We start from the raw sequence: 19,204 nt of genomic DNA, 5'->3' as shown, positions 1-19,204 counted from the left end.
GGATGGATGGATGGATGGATGGATGGATGGATGGATGGATGGATGGATGGATGGATGGATGGATGGATGGATGGATGGATGGATGGATGGTTTGAGGATGAATGGCTTGTTTTGGAGTTCCCTGATCAGGGAACTCCAAACTTTTGTGTGTTTTCTGAGCCATTCAGAGGTGAACTTGATGGTGTATTATGGATCATTGTCATGTTGCATAGCCAAAGAGTTTTTCAGTTTAATGGCACAAACTGATAGGTTGGACATTGTCCTTCACAATGTCCTGCTAGAGAGCAGAATTGATGGTTCTATCATATACAGAAAGTCATCCAGGTCCTTAAACAGCACAGCAACACCAGACCATCACACCATAATTTTGTTAGACTCCTTGCATGATGTTTTTATTTCTAAAATGGGAGTTTTGATGTTTTTTCAGTCTGTGAAACATTTTCCCAAAAGCCTTCATCATTGAACCCTGACCTTTGCTGAGGGAAGTGAGGCCTGCAGCGATCTAGATGTTCTGAGTTCTTTTGTGACATCCTGGATGAGTTATTGATGGAGTTTTAGAAGACCAGCCATTCCTTGGAAGGATCTCAAATATTTGATGTTTTCTCCATCACTAGTTTGATGATCTAAAACCTTTGTGATACATTTTCATGGCCTTTATTTGGAACACACTGAAACAATCATACAGGACAACCTCTGAAAATGTGTCAACCATAGCAAACTTTCTGCATTCCTCAAATCTGATTTTGATGGTAATCATTAAGCTCCATCTTGTGAACTACAAATAATCAGAAGACAGACATGTTGTTCCATACCAACCCAATGTTCATATGGAACGCCGGGGTTTCGCTCAAACACCACCCGGCTCTTTTTCCATTTTCACAGCTAGAAAAAAAAAGTGCCTCAGGGGTAAGTGACAGACCGCCACCCCGCATGACGCATGGCAGCACCATTTGGCGGCTGGCACAGCCAATCTGGGAGCTGTCATAGAGACCCACCTTGAGAAAGAAGTCACCCACAGTGTGACACAGATGGGATGCCACTGAGCTGGCACACCGCTTCAGTTCATTGATTCATACTGACCTACTGATATTTTGACAAAAACGCAGGAATTAAACTACAACAACTCATGCATGAGAAATGTACAGAAAATTGGATTTTGCAGTGAGTGATACTGCTGACAATTACTTTGATTATGTCATTAGAGTTTAATTTAAGAGCTTAATGATTAGTTTAGCTAATGATTAGTCAAACTGGGGCTCAACAGAACTTGGATGGAAGCCCAAATAGGATGAAGAATCTCTACTTCACCAAAACTAATAATACACCTGTTCTAAGTGTAACAGTGATCATTTAGGAAACTCAATTGAATAAAAATAAATAGATTGAATAAAAGAACAGAAAGAAAAAAAATCTCTGAACAAATATTTCTTATGAGTCAAGTGAATGAGTAAAGAAACAGTCTTTGGATAAATTTTTTTATGAATAAATCATTTGAGTCATGTTATGGTGTTTCAATGCCTGTCGAACAATTGAACGCCTGCAAATACTTCAAGGATTCTAAATGAGTTTGAGTTTAATTTGATAAGTACTTCCTGTTTTCGCTGCAGAGACAGCCTGTTACGCGAAGGGACTAACTGAATACTAAATCAAAGTGAAATTTAAATTTAGCTGCAGCATCTATCTTTATTCTTTAAACTGAAGTGACGGCGGGCTTAAAAATGGTGAGCTGTAGGAGAAACCAGAAAAACTAGAGATAAAGTCATATTGGGACAATTGGAGGGAGATCATTCCAAATAGATACATTGTGTGGCAATGCAAGGAAAAAGGACTTGGAGGATTTAAAAAGGATTTAAAGTTTTTTTTTTTTTTTACAAATAGAAATGTGAAAATTGTGGATTCTATTGCACTGAGTCTCTCTGGGAGAGAAGCTTCGTACATCAGTGTAATTTTTGGTGATTCTTCTTTGCAACATAGCTCCTTCATAAACTTCTCCAGAATGTTCTCCCTAACCTGCCTGCTCAGTTTCATGATGGTGTGAAAAAAGTGGGCTAAATACAAAAGCACACCACACATTTCAGATGTGATATTTGTCAAATACTTTGAAAAACATGAATAATTTTCATTACAATTAAAATTGGTCACTACCACATAACTCTGCAGTAAATACATAGAGGTTTGTGGTCATGAGGTGGCAAAATATGGAAAAGCTTGCGATTTACAAGGCACTGTTTGCACTGTAATAAGAAAACAAAAACATGGCTGAGCCGAGTACAGAAAATTAGGGATCATTTAACAGTGTGGTGGAAAGGACACAAAAAGAGGGAGGCTGCAGGAAACGTGCGAGTGCAGGTCTGTTGACCCCGATTTATCTGCCTCTTCAGACTGAAGGACTGTTAAAATAACATTTTCTTATTGTTTCATTAAACACTGCGGTGTTATTTATCGCTGTCTCCTCCTGTCGCCTACAGCGTACCTGTGGCGGTGGTTTACATACCTCTTGACTGGACTGAAAAGGACCATTGAGTCCCAATTAGATGAAATATGGCCCTGTCTGAAAGTGTGTGGCCCTGCGGCACACACAAATTGTACCAGTGTGTATGCAGAGCGATGACCAGAGATGATCTTTATTAAACTGCCTTTCAAATTCTGATTGTCACAGTAAAAAAGTCCAATTCAATCCTGGATAATCTAGCTGACCCAGTACTGTTTATATAAAAAATTTTCTGGGACACTAAAATTGCCACCAAGAGAACAAATATTTAATCTTTGAAAAACCATCACAAGCTCAATTTGAAACTTAAGGTTCAGGTGTTCATTTGTTTTTACGTAACTTTCGTTGTGCTGATGCAAACTGTGTCAAATTTGGCCGGTTTGTGTATGCTGAGGTGGATTTCAATTTTTTTCTTCTTCAAGTCTTTCTGATAACATTTAAAGCTAAACAAAGGAGTTTTCCCAGTAAATGTGCCAATAACTTTCATTCAAAATGTATGGTTTTAATAAGCTACTACTAAATTGAATATTAATGGCATAATTTAATGTATGATGAAATTCTTTCTTATATTGCGCTTGCAGAGTTTTGGCAGAACCCTTAGCTAACATGTCGTTCCTAAGACCTTGGCCTGAATCCCAACAGAGAGAGCCTTGGAGTGATTCAAATAAAATTACAAGGCTTACAAACTTGTGATATCTTATAACATGCCTGGTTTGGACTGACATCTAAACGTTTCAAAATGAAAACATGGCTACTTCTGAAATATCAGGAGAACGAACATTGAAAACACGTGTGAACCCACTGTGGGTGGGACTTCCACCGGTGGCACAGAAACCACCGTCCAGTAGGATTTAAAGGGGAGAAAGAGCCAATGACACTCTTTAAAACGGACGAGCAGAGAGAGTGAAAAACGGTGTGCGCAGAAAATATTCTTGTTGGGAAAGGACTTGTATCTGACAGCCAGCTGAACCAACAGGACTGTTTGCTGCTGTTCTGATCAGACAGCTACAGCAGAAGGAAGACGGGGAAAAAATATATGTGCAACTCTTCATATCAGGGTCTTACAACTGACAAATGTAACCATGCACTGAGGAAATCCAAGAGGCTTTCAAGGGCTCATATCAGATCAAAGACCGGAGAGCCAAAGGGAACTGGAGATACTTTCTCATTAGACAGCGAGGAAGGGAGAGATGATAAGAAAATGGGAGAGGAGAAGAAAAATATAGGGTAGGAGATGCTGGACAGGAACCAAATTCTAAAAAAAGAGACAAACAGCTAATCATTTGTAATAAAAATTTAAACAGAAATTAAATGTGTTTAAAAAAAAGGAGAAAAAAAAGTAGTAATGCCCTACATGGATCTCCATTGTCTTAGAGTTTCTCCGTAGGCCCGCTACAGATGTTATTTTAAATATTATTTTTTATTTTAAAAAAATAGCTAAAAGCATGATAAAATAAGAGTAACTCAGTCATTTTCATTTGCTTCTTTTATCGTTTTTCTCTTTTCCTTCTCTTTTTATCAAAAACTGAATGAAAAGTTTTCAGTCTGGTGCTTTGGTCTCAATTCTCGTTTTTTTTTTAAAGATCATTTTGTTTACAGAGACTTCATAGTTCATTTAGTTTTTTTTTAATTTCATTTTATTTTGAATATTTCAAACGTCTGCCAGTTCCAGTGTTTAAATGTTCATTGGAATTTAAAGCTTATTGATCTTTGAGAACATGTTCTGACCATTATTACCATTGTATCACTTCAAAATGGTATCAAAACAATATGACTCTCCTGTTTTGATACAGATTCTCTGTACAGCAGGCATGACATGTGAACAAAGTTGAATGTCAAGGCAGTTCACCTTCACGCTGTCTCAAGGTGATGTGCACATGGCTTTATGTCAAAATGACAGCTGAAGAAAGCCATCAGAAAACGACCTGCGACAGGGGCAGCTTGACTCATACCTTCAACATTCGACACACTCCGCTAAACCGCACAGTTTTCCTCCTGTTGAGTTTAGCAAGAATATTTCATCTATTATTTTTCACATATCTGATATCTACTTGTATTTATTAGCTTTGTGCCATGAGCACAGGGACATAAATAAATTTAGTTAGGTCATTTTTTGCCCAAGTATATTTTAATGTCATTTTTGGCAACTACCACTTTGTTTGTCCTCATTGGTTTTCAGTTTTGTTTTGCTTTTTTGTCACATTAAACTGTTTCAAATTATTTCATTTGCTGTGCAAAGAACAAACCTAGACCTTTGTATGTTTAAAAAACTGTTATTTGTTCCCATAAAAACGCTTAAACTTACTAAACAACAACCACTCCTGATTCTAGTCAGACCTGTAAAATAAAAAATAAAAAAATTCACTTGAAAAGAGTCTGTATGAAAATATTCTGAAAACTCACAAGATTTTAAAAAATTTAATGTTTTTGAGGTCATGCATCCATTACCTCTGGTATAACTATGCATCCTACTTTAAAAAAGAGAGAAAATAAAGGCTTTGGAGTGGCCCAATCAAAGTCCAGACTTGAATTTGATGGGAAATTCTGTGGCATGACTTTAAGCAGGAGGTTCTTGTCTGAAAAATCTCCAATCTGAGAGAATTAAAAGAACTGAGTCAAAATATCTGCATATTTATTGACAATTTTTATCAGAGGCACGTCGACATGCAACAGGAAGCAGCTGAAATCGCATCCACAACTTTAGAACTGCAGGAAAACCACTCAACGCACAGTCACACCAACAATGTATAAAACGCCATGTATAGATTTTGATTCAGTCATAGTGACATTTATCGACGCTTTAAGTTGTTTTCTGTTAAAAACTGTCAAAAACCTGCACTTCCACTTTAAAGCTAGACACAATTCTCCACCGCTTCATCCACCTCCTTCCTCTCCATCACGAATTTTAATCGCCTTACAAGCATGACATTAACCTTTCCATCCAACAAGCAGCCGTCACATCCTCTCATGTGTGACCTGTGATCTTTGGTGCTGGTGGTTAATTTGGGCGTAGCCGGGAGAGATCCCCCCCCAGTAGGTGGAGTTGGAATAGAACAACAAGGCCGGGGACGCGCTGCTTGGTGCGCACCTGGAGATTTGCGCTGAAGTGAAGCTAATATGCTTGAAATAACATGACCCGTGTAAGATTCAAACACCTGGGTCACCGGTGCAAAGCTGCTGGCCGCAGCACCTTGCCGAACCAGATACGGTTTTTGTCAGACCTTTTGAAGCTAAAAAAGGTGGTAAACTTATGTTCTATGGTTTTTCATCCGTTTTTCAATGCCTGTGCTTCCTCATCCTGATAATGGTTTCGCTGTGAGCAAAACCTGAATATGGATCGCAAACTGTGTGGCCATCTGGTGCAGTTCATCTCAGTTCTTGCTAAATATTTTCCTCAGACATTTGTCTCTCTGTCAGAAACATTTTTGTGGGGAACAAAAAAAAGGCGTTTATTTCTGATTTTGGTCAATGACTTACTTTTGAGAAACAGAAATGAACATTTTAAAATGAACTGGAACAGGGATGGCATCACCAAACAACAAGAATGTTAAGCTTCAACAGTTTGTTCAGTCATGCACCTGCATTGAAAACTATAAAGTTCTGTTTATTAGAAAGCTAATCGTTTTATTGACAAACATGAACCAGCTCAAAATGCCCCCCTCCCACTGAAAAGTCTACCCACATGTACCCAAGTTTAACAACAGTGGAAAAAAGAGTCGGCAACAAGATCACAAAGGCGGCCGTGGGTGTCGTTTGTTAGCATAAAGTTTCTTAGGTAAGAAAATGACATTTGGTGGTTTTTACTTATCCTTTAATTCAATGATGTCAGTTTATTAAAGACAAAAAACGGCTCTAAGATTAAATTAAAATCATAAATTAAATAATTTCATTATAATTACCAATTTTTTTAAAATCTCAGACTCTTTTCTTTTCAGTGTGAGATAAATAATTGAGTGAGAATTTATTTTCAACTAATTGAGGGAATTTTAGTTTCACAAATTGCTGTTTTGTTGTGAGTTGTCATCAAATGCTAGACATTAAGCTTTACAGTGGAACACCTGTTTGTGAGGTTTCCATATGATTTCTCTCAGACAACGTTTCTAATAACTTCGGTCAAGTGATAAATCACCATTTAATATTATATTTATGACTCAAATTGGACATAGGACGCTGGAATTCCTACTTAATTCAGAATAGCCCTTTTAGGATGTTTTATAAATAATGCCTTCACCCTTTGGCAACTATGCTTTGCTCTTGCCTGGCTTATTTTCACTCCCCACCCCCTTTAAAAAACCGATCCAGCAAACTTATGACCTTGTCCTTTTTAGATTAGTGTGATTTTTAGTAAATTATCTGGTAGCTATAAATGTTAATTTAGTTTTTGCTCAAAGCCAAGTAGAAACCCTAGAAATAACTTGTAACCATTTACGTAATAGTTACAAGGTTTATTTTAATTTAATCATATGCAAGCAAAAGCTACTAATAATCCCCTTTAAAGCTCATTATAACACTACAGACTGAGGTTGCAGCTCAGATAGAAACATGGCAGCTTCTTTACACGTTACTTGATGCTACTCCAGAAAAGCCATCACTACTGTTGCTCTGCAAGGTCACTCCTCCTAGGGGAGCGCAGTATGTGTACTATCTAATGGATGGGTTTGAAACTGAGTGAGCTGGCATCATTATGCAACTTTAATCCAACATGGTTGATCAATTCTTCCCAACACCCCCCCTGGGCAACTTTCCAACCTGTCTAACATGCAACAGAGAGCCAAGAGGTTCTTCATTAGGAGGGAGAGAGAAGTGGATTTGTCTCATTTCCATGATCCATCCCAGGGGTCTGACAGTACAACTGATGTTCCTGGAGACGCCCGATCAAAATGTAACAAAGCAAAGTTGGAAAGATCACCGAACATGGCATGACTGAATTAAACAGTTTTTAGTCAGAAAACAATTTTTCTATTCAAGCGGAGTAGAGATTCTGTTTACATTTTGTGACCGACAAGAGGAAAAGACTGTAAGCAAATTCATTTAAAACAATTCTATAAGGGTTTGATACTATCAAATTTAATCAGCTTTTAATTAAACTAAAATAGGTTTGCACATGCAACTTAAGCAACTTAAATTTCCAGTATTCAGTTAGTTTAGCTACGGGAATTTTTGTTAAAAAAATATTCCAGAATGGTTCAAAATAAAATTTTTCAAAAGCAGACTAGAATCGATTGAGCAATTTGAATGGATTCAGAACTGCCAGGACGAGGAGTTGTGACTCTCTAATCATTTTTTATGATTTTATGATTAGAGTATAAACTGAATGATTTCAGTTGATATTTTTACCTTTGTGTAAGTCAGCATGCTACCATTTGCTTTTTATGTTGCTGCTGCATGCCTGAATTTTCATGAACAGGATGCTCAGGGTTATCTGGACTTTTCTCCATCTTATGAAGAACCTTTTTCACAATATTCTTGAGATGACCCAGCGTAGTCCGCAGAACCAGCCTTCTTTATCAGGTTTTGTCTCAAAATTTCAAAAATAATCTCATTAGGCAAGATTTTTGCAGTCACAATTTTGTGAAGAAATTTTTACATTTCTAAAGTTTAAAGAAATGAGAAGTAAAAGTTAGTATTATTCGGTAGATTAAGAAGCACTTGTTATCCAGATTATTTTCATTACATCTACCTGCTGCTTTTCTCCATTTTTCATTAAAAAAGCCTGAACGCATCAATGCTCCAAAAGAGCTCTCATTACCTTTATTAGGTGGCAGAATGCAGTTATATAAACAGAAGAACCAATACACTGTTGCACAAGGAAAAAAAACAAAAGAACATATACACACGCAGGAAAACAAAATCCAATAAAGACACGTGCTTTCTGCAGGAAACGGATACCGACAACACTTCAAGATAAGTTCATGTTTGTAACTGCGGTGCTTCGCTATAACTCTGTAAAAACAGTGATTGACAGCTGCTGAATTTGTTGTTCATTTTCAGAAACACCATCAAATTATGTTGACGGGTAAAACTGAGAAGGCCAACAGGGCAACATGTCTCTAGAGGACATTTTATCTGATTGCATTAGTTAATGGTTTCTCTCTTCTAACCCTCCACTCATCCAGTCTCACTGTCATCTGTGGGGAAAAAAACACTACAAACACTAGTGTGGAGAACTGCAACACAAACACTTGTCACAGCACAAAAAAACAATTGTGTTTGGTACCTCAAATTATGATTATCTTAGTTAAATGAGAATTAAAAAAAGAGTAACATTTCACCTAACAAGATGCAGCTATCTTACTCCACTGTCTGCCTCTCATTCTCATTTTCCTCTAATAATCTTCTATTAGGAACCTTAAAATGTCATTCATCTGTGAGACAGAAAATAGTCCTGTGGGACACATTGGAAGTGACCAACGCCATGCTTTTCCACAAGAATGGATTCATTGATTTAAACTGGAACAATTTTTACAACCACATGTCGATGTGATGCTGCCTCCACCATGACTATGTTAATATGGTCAGAGCCCCTTTGCTGCCTAGTGTTGTTGCATTATTTGTTAAAATATGTGTACATATCATTGTGTTTGTGCTGGTCAATCACATAAAATCTCAATCAATTCTTATTGTTCATCATATCTTATACTTTCTTGCCTTCTGTTGCAAGAAAACTGTTTGCTTCTCTACTTCCCGCCCTAGGTTAGCACCACAACGTTTGGAGGGTTTTGGCACTTTCAGGCTAGCAAAGTAAATAATAAACTGCTATTAGCATATAGCCTGGTGAGATGAACGTTTTAACTATAAAAGGATTGTCTTTTCACATCTGACAACCAATCATTCTCTAGTTATTAAAAAAGCACAATGGTGATTCTTCAGCTGCATTTCTTTTTTGTTATCGTGAATTTACATAATGTACTACTTTGCTACATTTCCTACTGTGGGACTGGATTCTTCAAAAAAACAAAAAGGTACATTAAGTATTCAGTTGAGGTTCCATCTGACTCGTTACGAAGCTATTCAATCAATTTTTTGTCTTCTGTGTTACAGATAATAGCTCTAATTAAACTCACACCATCATAGTACATGTTTTATTAATTAAAGGCAACTGATTTGCAGTCACAGCTCCCGTCATCTAACTGGTGGGTAGGTATAGTGAAAGAAGCTCCTGAGTTTCTCCAGGACAATAAAGAAACAGAAATGCCGAGGCAGTTTAGAGAGGCAGCACTGCCATGCACCAATGATCAGCAGCAGCAGTAGATGGTAATTGAACCAAGCAAATGTCAAACTGGATTTCAAGAAGAGATCAAGACAGGCCCAGTAAACCAATTCTCAAGCTGCAGGTCAGTAAGGAAGAAAAAAAAAGAAAAAAAAAGAAAGACTGACAGCTTATCTGCTGATTTATCTGCATGTGAACGAAGCAAAGAGTCTCTATGACTGACTGATAGTTAAATGAAAACAGGGAGCTCTCCTGTTTGGGTTTAGACTCACTTTTTAAAGTTATGCTACAGAGCTGTCTGCATGTGTTCAGATATGAAACAGCGCTGTATTGGTTTGGTGCATGTACTGAAATGACAAGGCTTAAAAATTTTCAGTATGCATAAGTGCACCGCTACATACATAAAAACACAAAACGGCTCCAAATGTTCCTGGATTAGCATTAAAAAATGTCAGTTTGTTGTAAGATGTTTAGAATATCACAAACTTAAAAGCATATATTATTTCATAGAGCAAGTTTATGTAAACAGTAGTCATAGACCTTGAAGTTGATTGTTTTTTATGTATTTTGCTGCTAAAAAACAAAAAAATAGAACTTCTCTTATTTCCTCGCTGTGACTTTCATTGCCTTTTTGTTTGAAAATCATTAACATGAGATCCACCAAGTCAAGCTGAATCATGAGTGTTTTCCCAGTTGGAGTAGCAAAGGCTCCAAGTGTCTTCACAATAATTAGGAGGAAGCCAGCCTCATCACAACTGTTTATCTTTGGTAAACAAATCTGATCGACTAACAAGGTGACGAATTCTAGTAAAGAACAAAGAAATTATTTGCTGAAGTAAAGTGTCAAAATGAAAAATCTTTGCTGTGTCGGGATGTATATAAGTCAGCTATGGGGTTTTTTTGGCAGGGTATAAAAGTGGATTAGAGATTATTACTCTGCTCAAAGAGAATTGACAAAGAGCCACGCATTCAAACAAACACGCACGCGCGCGCACACGTACCATATCAACAGGAGACTTAACGGTTCATCCTGTCAAGAGGGGACTTCTGTTTCTAGTTTGTTGAAACAGTAAAAACCCATAATAAAATTTACATTAAAACTCTATTACCAACCCAGCTAGCATTGAATGTTTGGAGCACGTCCGCTGAACGTCTGCCGAACGTTCGGCGATAACGTTTGATCAACGTCCTCCCGACGTCCGGCGGACGTTTCCGGACTCAAAATTGTCCACCATTAGACTTTCGGCGGACTGTCAGTTTAATGTCCGCCGACTACCTTCAGGGGACTTTTGCATCGCATTTTATTCAAAAAGAAAAAGCTATATAATGGTTATGCTAGGTCCGTGGAAATGCTAGCATAGCAGCAATTTTGTTGGAATGCAAGGTTTTCATGAGCAAAAGTTGTCTTCCATTACCATGGGATATTAATCCAATATTGTAACAAATTGTAGAAGAAAAGCCAAGCTGGCCCCACAATTACGGTTTTCACATGGAACAGTTGTCTTCCGTTTACAACACATTTAAATCTAATGTAATAAATTGTAAAATCGATGACAACCACTTAAAAACATTTGGCAAAGAATGTATTAATTTTATAGTATTAACAATAAAGACTACCCACAACAAAATATGATAATCACATTTATTTATGCATATGTACCAAAATGACATGAAACCTTCTTAGAACAAAGTAAAACAGCACAGTATACATTTTAATACAATGAGTTTTTATAAGACATTCACAATAATAAAAAAATCAAAGCAAAGTCAGCATTTAAGAACCATCCAGTGCTTAAAAATATAATTTTAAAAGAAATATTTACACCAGAACTGATTATATGAGCGTTGACACATGCACAAAATAATAATAATAAAAAAAAAACCAAAAAAAAAAAACCAGACAACCTTGAGCCTTCTTAAAACTGTTTTGGTGTTCTGTATCCGACCCTTGGTTCTTTGGTATAGCCCCTGAAAAACAGACAAAATATATATTTTAAACTGAGATGTGTACAGAGAAATATTTCATGGTTTTATGAAACAAAACATTTCATTGGCTACAAAGAAACACGCATAACAAAGTCCAGCTATAGGATAATAAACAACAATTCACAATTTTAGACTGAACGGCACATGAGAATCTGCGACAGACTGGCGACCTGTCCAGGGTGACCCCGCCTCTCACCCAGAACGTTAGCTGGAGAGGCACCAGCAACCCTCCTGACCCCACTAAGGGACAAAGGTGTATAGAAAATGGATGGATGCGATTATACTTACTAAATATTTCAGTCATCAAGAGCTGGCGACCAGAAAGACTTCTCTTCTCTCTCCACCCAGTCTGAATAGATCTCTGCTGCTCTGCTTGGTGGTTTGAGAGGATTTTGGATAAAATGCTGCAGGCAGCAGATCAGGTCCCTCGGAGATCCAGCTAAAAAAGTAACAGAGAATTTAAAAGTTAATATTTAAACAGTACTGCACCTGACAGAAGGAAAGAATAACGTGAAGAGAAAGGCTAATTATGTTTTCAAAAAATTATACATACTATTTATTTCTAAACAGCTCCTGATTCCAGTTTTTGGTTCAGGACTTCTAATTTCTCTGCAGTCGAGGCTGGAAGGCCGAGCTCATCCAGTGAGTCCATCTCTTCAGCAGAACCAGTGACTGTCAGACGGGTCAGAACGGCTCGCAGCATCCCGGGGTTTCCCAGCCCGTCTCCTTCACCTCCTTAAGGCTTTGAAGACGTTACACAGAATGCTTCAGTCTGCAAAGAATGATAAAAAAGAAAATCGCTGTAATGTAAAATAATTTATTACAATGTAGACTGGGGGTCTTCAGCCCTGCAGGTCAGGACCCTCTGTTCTGCTTTAGATGAGTCTCTGCTTCTGCTCACCTGGATTAACGCAGGAAAACTAAAACAGACAAAACTCCCACCACACAAACCTTTATTTGCATGTAACTCTCTTATTCATGTCGTCAACTAATCAAATCCAAAAATGCCTTACATCTATAAATAATTCAATTAAAAGTATGATACACAAAGTGTAGTTACTGTTTTTACATGTTGGTTACATTTACCTGATAGAGGAATTTCCAGTTGAAGGGAGTCGGTTAGTGGAGTTACTGGTTGGACTAAACAGTTACAGGTGAACAGAGAGCAGCTGGTGGATGAGATGGTGAAGGTGGAGAACATGTGTGAGGCTGTGGCTGCTGGTCATGGGGGAAATTCTCTGGATCTGTGACTTTTCCTCAGAATCTGAATAGATCCGAGTTCACCTGTAACAAAAACATTTAATTAGAAACCTGCATAAACATCAGCGTGATTTATTTAATTAATCAGAGTTTTGTCCAATAATACTTGATTGTCATGTATTTCTAAGTGGTCTGTAATACTGTAGTAACTCCTAATCACATTGAAACAACATAAAGGGATCAAACTGAATGAAACCATGAACAGCTCTCCGTCTCTCTCTCTCTTTTTGCAGCTAATAATCCTAATTACTGACTTACAAAAACTTTTTATCTGATCCTCCTGGGCTTCTTCTTTGAGGTCTGACACCTTCAGCCAGGCGACATTTCTATCTTACTTTCAAGTTGTCACCTGAAATTACATATGAGAAAAAACAATCATTACTTTAATAAAATATATTAAAGGAAACATTCAAACACAATAATGTCCATTAAGAAAGAGTATGACCAACTCTGAGTGACCTCTTCATCTGAAAAAGTGTCTTCAGTCAGAGGCTGTAACAGACTGCTACAGGAGGTCCTTCCTGCTCACAGCCATCAGCGTCAACAACTCTTTGAAGGACCTTGAAATAATAAGACAAATATTAGATCCAACTGGCAATTTAACTAACACTGAATTAAGCAGAACATCAGCCAGTAGTTTGTGCTGCGATACCAACGAATATTGTGCTATTAATATGTCCAGCTGCATATTATTTTGTAGTTGATGATCCAGAGAGAAGGAAAAGACAGACACTGTTTATAGCTCAGGATAAACCACAGGCTCAACAACAACATGCTATTATGGATCAGACTGAACATTTAGATTTTTTGTTCATCCACAAGAAATTATGAACTAATTTACAGAAACTAGACAACTTCAGTGCTTACTGGTTCTCTAGATTCTGCCATAAGAGTCCACCTATGGATTAAAAAGAAATTATTAAATTCAAAAATATTTAACTGTTCCCAAAGGAAAATTAAATGGTGTAACTTCCATTACCAGCTGCCTCTTCTCATGGCTGTGTTGGAAAATGTCAGTAAGCTTTGCACATTTGGCAATACAAAGTATTAATGCTAGAGGTGTGCCAATCTATCGGCCACCGATCATAATCGGCCGATTTCCATGAAAAAGTGTATGATCGGTGATTGCCGATCACAGTCTCTTGTTGTCGATCACACAAACCGATCACCTGCATCTCATTTCGCAGCCTTCCTGTGCAGCTGGTCTCCCCTTTCCTTCACACTGCGCAAGCGCGCAGCAACAAATCCTAAGCGATGTGGAACTATAACGCACTGAGTGAATGGGGAAGTTAAACAAATAACCCGCAAAATTATTTAAGTCTTCGAGCTGCAGTGTAAGATGCTGGTTCTGTTCTCGCTGTTGAACCGCTGCTCCGCGCTACAGGTAGTAATATTTCACAGACGGAGCGCCGCTTCTGCTCCACCTGGTAGTGACTCTCACACCGAACCCTTGTTTGAAGCTGCAGCATATAACTTAAAAATAAAATACATTTTACATAGGTATTAAAACTTTCACTGTCCTAACGACAGATAATCTCTGAAAAAATAATCAATCTCCTCTGCCTCCTTCCTGTTCTGCATAATTACTCAGCTCAGTCAGAAACAGCCACTCAGAACTAGCAGTAATCAGCTAGCCGCCATGCTATCAGGAAGTTTTCATTCAGTAACTCGGGATTGTTTATTCTAATGGAACCTGTATTTGCCTTTGAATGTTAAGTTTTATACTTACATTTTTTGGCAATGTTGAGAGGTTTTATTTTGACTTTTTGCATTATTTAGCCTCTTCAGAGCCTTCATATGTTTTCAGTCTGTTAAAGATAGTATACAGATTGTACCGATAGCAGTACAATTTGCACAATGCCTGTTTTGTTGAGTTTTCTTCTTGGAAAAAGTTATTAAAAACAAGTTTTTGTCTAAATTAAGGTGAATTCATGGTTCCTTTTTCCACATAATGTAACCGGTAGTGTTTATGATTAAAAAAATAATTATGTGATCGGTCCTCATGGGTGATCGGAATCGGCAGGAAAAAACCTGATCGGCACATCTTTAATTAATGCATTTATTTTCTTTAATCTGGTTTTTTAAAAAGGACAATGTAGAACTCAAGTTTATAAATGTTATTTTATGCGCTGAAAAAGTTAATTTGCATTCAGCTTTACTCGTTGCCAGCAGCTAAACTTCTGAGTAGTAGACATGCGGACTGACGCCATGATGTTTTTCCTACAACCCTCAGTGTATGAACAAAGCGGTCTGTCCACGAACTCTCCTGATTACCTGCTTACCAGTTATGTTGACTCTCTGGCTCAGGACAAGTAACATTAAGGGAAAAAAGAGCAGGACACTTAACGTAGATAAATATTTCTGGTCGAGTCAAACTTTATAATAAAGGTTGAGAAGTCATGAGATAATGGCGCCACATGCTCAAAACTAGTGATGGGCTATTTGAATCCAGGCTTCGAGGCTTGTACCGAGTAAAAAGGGGGCGTGTCCGATGAAACCCCGCTTCGAGGTTTGTGTCGTCTTGCTGAAAACCACGTGACTGGCAACAAACGACGCCTCGCATTGCATGGGTCACGACTGCTTCATTTTGCGTGTCGATTTTCAAAACAAAAGCGCGACGAGCCATGCTGCTTCATGGGTTGTCCATTTTTTCTCGCATCAGAGGAGAATATTTGTCTTCAGTGGCCAAAATAAAATGAACATTGACCAACATATTTGATGTGTATTGATGATGGCACTCATCAAAATGTAATGTCTGTTACTGCTTTTCTCAATTGTAGATTGTGTTATTTATAACTATATTTTTGTGATTTTATGATGTAAATCTTTTTGAACTGCATTGTTGCTGAAATGTGCTACACAAATAAACTTGATTGTCTGAAATGGAGCCAGCAAGAGGAAAATCTCTGACATCTGGGAATACTTTGAGATCATCCTCACAATAAAATTCTTCAAATAATAATTAACCCCTCCACCTCCCAATTTCTCACCTTCTGCAAAGTTCCACTATTATTTGTAGTCTGATTAGCAAAGATATATCAGTCTTGCACAGCAGATTTAATGGTGTTGCAGAACTAAAATTCAACATCTACCCAAATATAAGGGATCAGAGCCAATTATAAATTCAAGAAAAAGTGAACGCCCCAACAGGCACAGCACTCCCAAGACACTAAAACATCAAATGTCTTTATTGTCAAATCAGTCTGACATAAAAGAAAACCCAACACAACCACTGACGTTCAACATATACCAGGATTAGATTGGCTACAAATCATTTTAATAATTAAAACATATGACAATTAAATATGGTTTCATTGATTCTCCTGTTACTAAATATGAGTTTGATGAAAACTTTGTGACAATATTGCATTTACAAATTTTTGGAAGTATGATCCAACTGAGTGACAAAGCTGTTAGTTTCACCAGCAAATGTCACTAGTGAGTCATGAATGAAGCATCGAGTAATGAACCTTTTTGCAAAGCAAAGGGCTGGAAAGGTTCATTGCTTCATGAGGCTTCATTTGCCCACCACTACTCAAAACGAAGGAGGACGAAGCTTAGCGTGATACAAACGCACACAAAAGGCATAAGCAACAAGTTATGTGGCTTTTTACGCCTTCACCACGTGCCTGGTCAAAATATGACAGAAATAAGTATGGAAACTAATAACTTACCGAACAAGGTAGATCCCATCACTTGCGTTGCTTTTTAACTGCAGAAATCAGAGTTGGGAAGTGACGTCACTCTGCAGAAAATTCATATTTTCCAAATGGAAGTACATCTTGGACTTTTATTTAAGTATTACTCTCCTTTGAGGTACGTTTAACATTACGTTTGAATAAATGCAACGTAGATTATGCAGGAAAGGAATGGAGAAAAATCGGACTTATAACCATTATTTGAATTGCGAGGATAATATTTGGCCGGGCATAGAGTCCCCTACTGGCTAAATAAGGTATTAAAGCAAGTAACCATTTTTAAACGACACACGGACGAACAGATTACTTTCAGACAACATCCAGACTCGTTTTAAACGTTCAAACAACATTCTGAAGTATGCACTTTGTATAAGAAGTGAAAAATAAAAATTTGATAAATAATAACAGCCAGGAAATTTTTAAAGATATAAAAACTAAATCAATTGAAATGACAGCAAAAAAAAGAAAATTAATTGGGAACAAATGTTCAGAGTGAATGTTCAGACAACGTTTGCTGAACGTTAGGTCCGAACATTCAACGTTCGACTTTCAGACTACGTTCACGGATGTGCTGGGAAAATCATAAATTTCTTAAAATTTCTCAACTGAAGAATTGACTTAATCATTTTTAAAGAAATTGCCAAGAGGGGACCTAGATCTCTGAGCGACGTTTACCTTACAAAGAGCCTTACCTTTACATAATGAAGTAGAACTGACTACCCATTTTTTACCTAATGGAGAAAAATCGGACTTATAACCATTATTTGAATTGCGAGGATAATATTTGGCTGGGCATAGGGTCCCTTCTGGCTAAATAAGGTATTGAAGCAAGTAACCATTTTTAAACGACACACAGATGACTTTCTGGGTTTACTTACTACACTAAATTACTTTAACTCTTAAGAAATTTATGATTTAACTGGGTGATGTTGTGTAATTCTTTTCAATACAAATATTAATTCTTTTCAATACAAATATTAATTCTTTTCAATACAAATATTACCCCAAAAAAGTGAAATTATGGCCGTCATTGAAAATGAATAATATTTTGAATACCATTTAATGATGGTATGAATTAATAACAAGGTCTGCAGTATCAACAAAAAATATTTTTTTAATATGAATTTTGTCTCTTAAGGTGGTACGTTGCTCCCCTCGATTTCCATTTCAAAGTACAGGTCCCCACTTGGTCTGTATAGAACGACAAGGGTCCACTGTTGGATGGTGGAGAACGAAACAGGTCCCCTCAGATAGGATGGAGCGACATACACACTCCAGGATGGGTGGATAAAGAAGAAATTAACAGAATTATTTTTTAAGACAAAAAATATGTAAGGTGAATCAAAACAACTTAAGGTGAACTATTTCAGATGATATAAACTACAGATCCTAACATTTGTCAGACATGTTTCCTCAGCATGGAAAAGTTAAATGGTAAATGAACTGACATTCCAATAGCGAAGGGATCTGAAGCACATAGTGGTCAGAATAAAGAGTAAAAAAGTTATTTAGAGAGCACATTTTTTAAATACAAATTTACAACAGCCCATGTCAAACCTAATACAGAAAATAAAAGGTCAGAACTTGGTCTGTATAGAACGACCCAAGTCCCCTCTTGGATAGCATGGAGCGACATACACACTCCAGATAAATAAGAAAATGGCCTTGTATCAAATATCTTTACTTCTGAACTTCTTAATGAAGTAGGAATGAACAGAAAGACACTTAAAAAGTAGGATTTGAATCTGGTGGAAAATAAGTTTCTCCAATGATGAGATTCTTGTTCATTGAGACACAGACACCCAAGGAGAGACACAGACAAAGAGACACAGACACAGAGAGACACAGACAGAGAGAGAGACAGACAAAGAGAAAGACAGACAGACACAGAGACAGACGGACATAAATATGTGTCTATATTTTTTTAGTTCCAGTCCATGTCAAAGGCAATACAGGAAAACTAAAGGTCCCCACTTGGTGTGTAAAGAACGACAAGTCCGCTCTTGGATAGGATGGAGCGACATACACACGCCAGAAAAATAAGAAAATGGCCTTTTATTAAATATGTTTACTTCTGAACTTCTTAATGAAGTAGGAATGGACAGAAAGGCGCATAAAAAGTAGGATTTGAATCTGGTGGACAAAAAGTTTCTCCAATGATGAGATTCTTGTTCACTGAGACACAGACACATACACACAGACAGACAGACAGACAGACAGACAGACAGACAGACAGACAGACAGACAGACAGACAGACAGACACATACAGACACAGACAGACAGACAGACGGACACAGAGACACAGACAGACAGAGATACAAACATAGACAGAGAAACAGAAAGACACAGACATAGACAGACACAGAGACACAGATCGACAAAGACAGAGACATAGACAGAAAGACACAGAGAGACAGACAGACGGACACAGAGACGTAGACAGACAGACAGACACAGAGACATAGACAGACACAGAGACAGACACAAAGACAGACAAAGAGGCACAGACAGAAAAACAGACAGACACAGAGACACAGACATAGATGGACACAGAGACA

At 37.5% G+C, this 19,204-nt stretch overlaps 2 protein-coding genes across 6 annotated transcripts in view; both read right to left on the bottom strand.

The window, feature by feature from the left end:
- nav3 (neuron navigator 3) overlaps positions 1 to 19,204 on the bottom strand; it is a 370,879-nt gene that overhangs the window by 225,114 nt on the left and 126,561 nt on the right. The window lies entirely within an intron of this gene.
- LOC103459614 (nuclease SbcCD subunit C-like) overlaps positions 11,408 to 19,204 on the bottom strand; it is a 29,578-nt gene continuing 21,781 nt past the window's right edge. The window contains exons 2-7 of one of the 3 annotated variants that reach the window (XM_008401347.2): positions 13,393 to 13,507; positions 13,206 to 13,296; positions 12,774 to 12,971; positions 12,241 to 12,459; positions 11,976 to 12,126; positions 11,408 to 11,669 (exon numbers count right to left, since the gene is read on the bottom strand). The gene's annotated coding sequence lies outside the window, so the exon portion shown is untranslated. The remainder of the gene's footprint in view (positions 11,670 to 11,975; positions 12,127 to 12,240; positions 12,460 to 12,773; positions 12,972 to 13,205; positions 13,297 to 13,392; positions 13,508 to 19,204) is intronic. The other 2 variants (XM_017302707.1, XM_008401346.2) reach the window with 2 other exon arrangements.

This window comes from Poecilia reticulata, linkage group LG23 (assembly GCF_000633615.1).
Source record: "Poecilia reticulata strain Guanapo linkage group LG23, Guppy_female_1.0+MT, whole genome shotgun sequence".
Taxonomy (NCBI): domain Eukaryota; kingdom Metazoa; phylum Chordata; class Actinopteri; order Cyprinodontiformes; family Poeciliidae; genus Poecilia; species Poecilia reticulata.
Note: the sequence above shows the minus strand (reverse complement) of the source record. Positions and strands in the feature narration are given on the sequence as shown.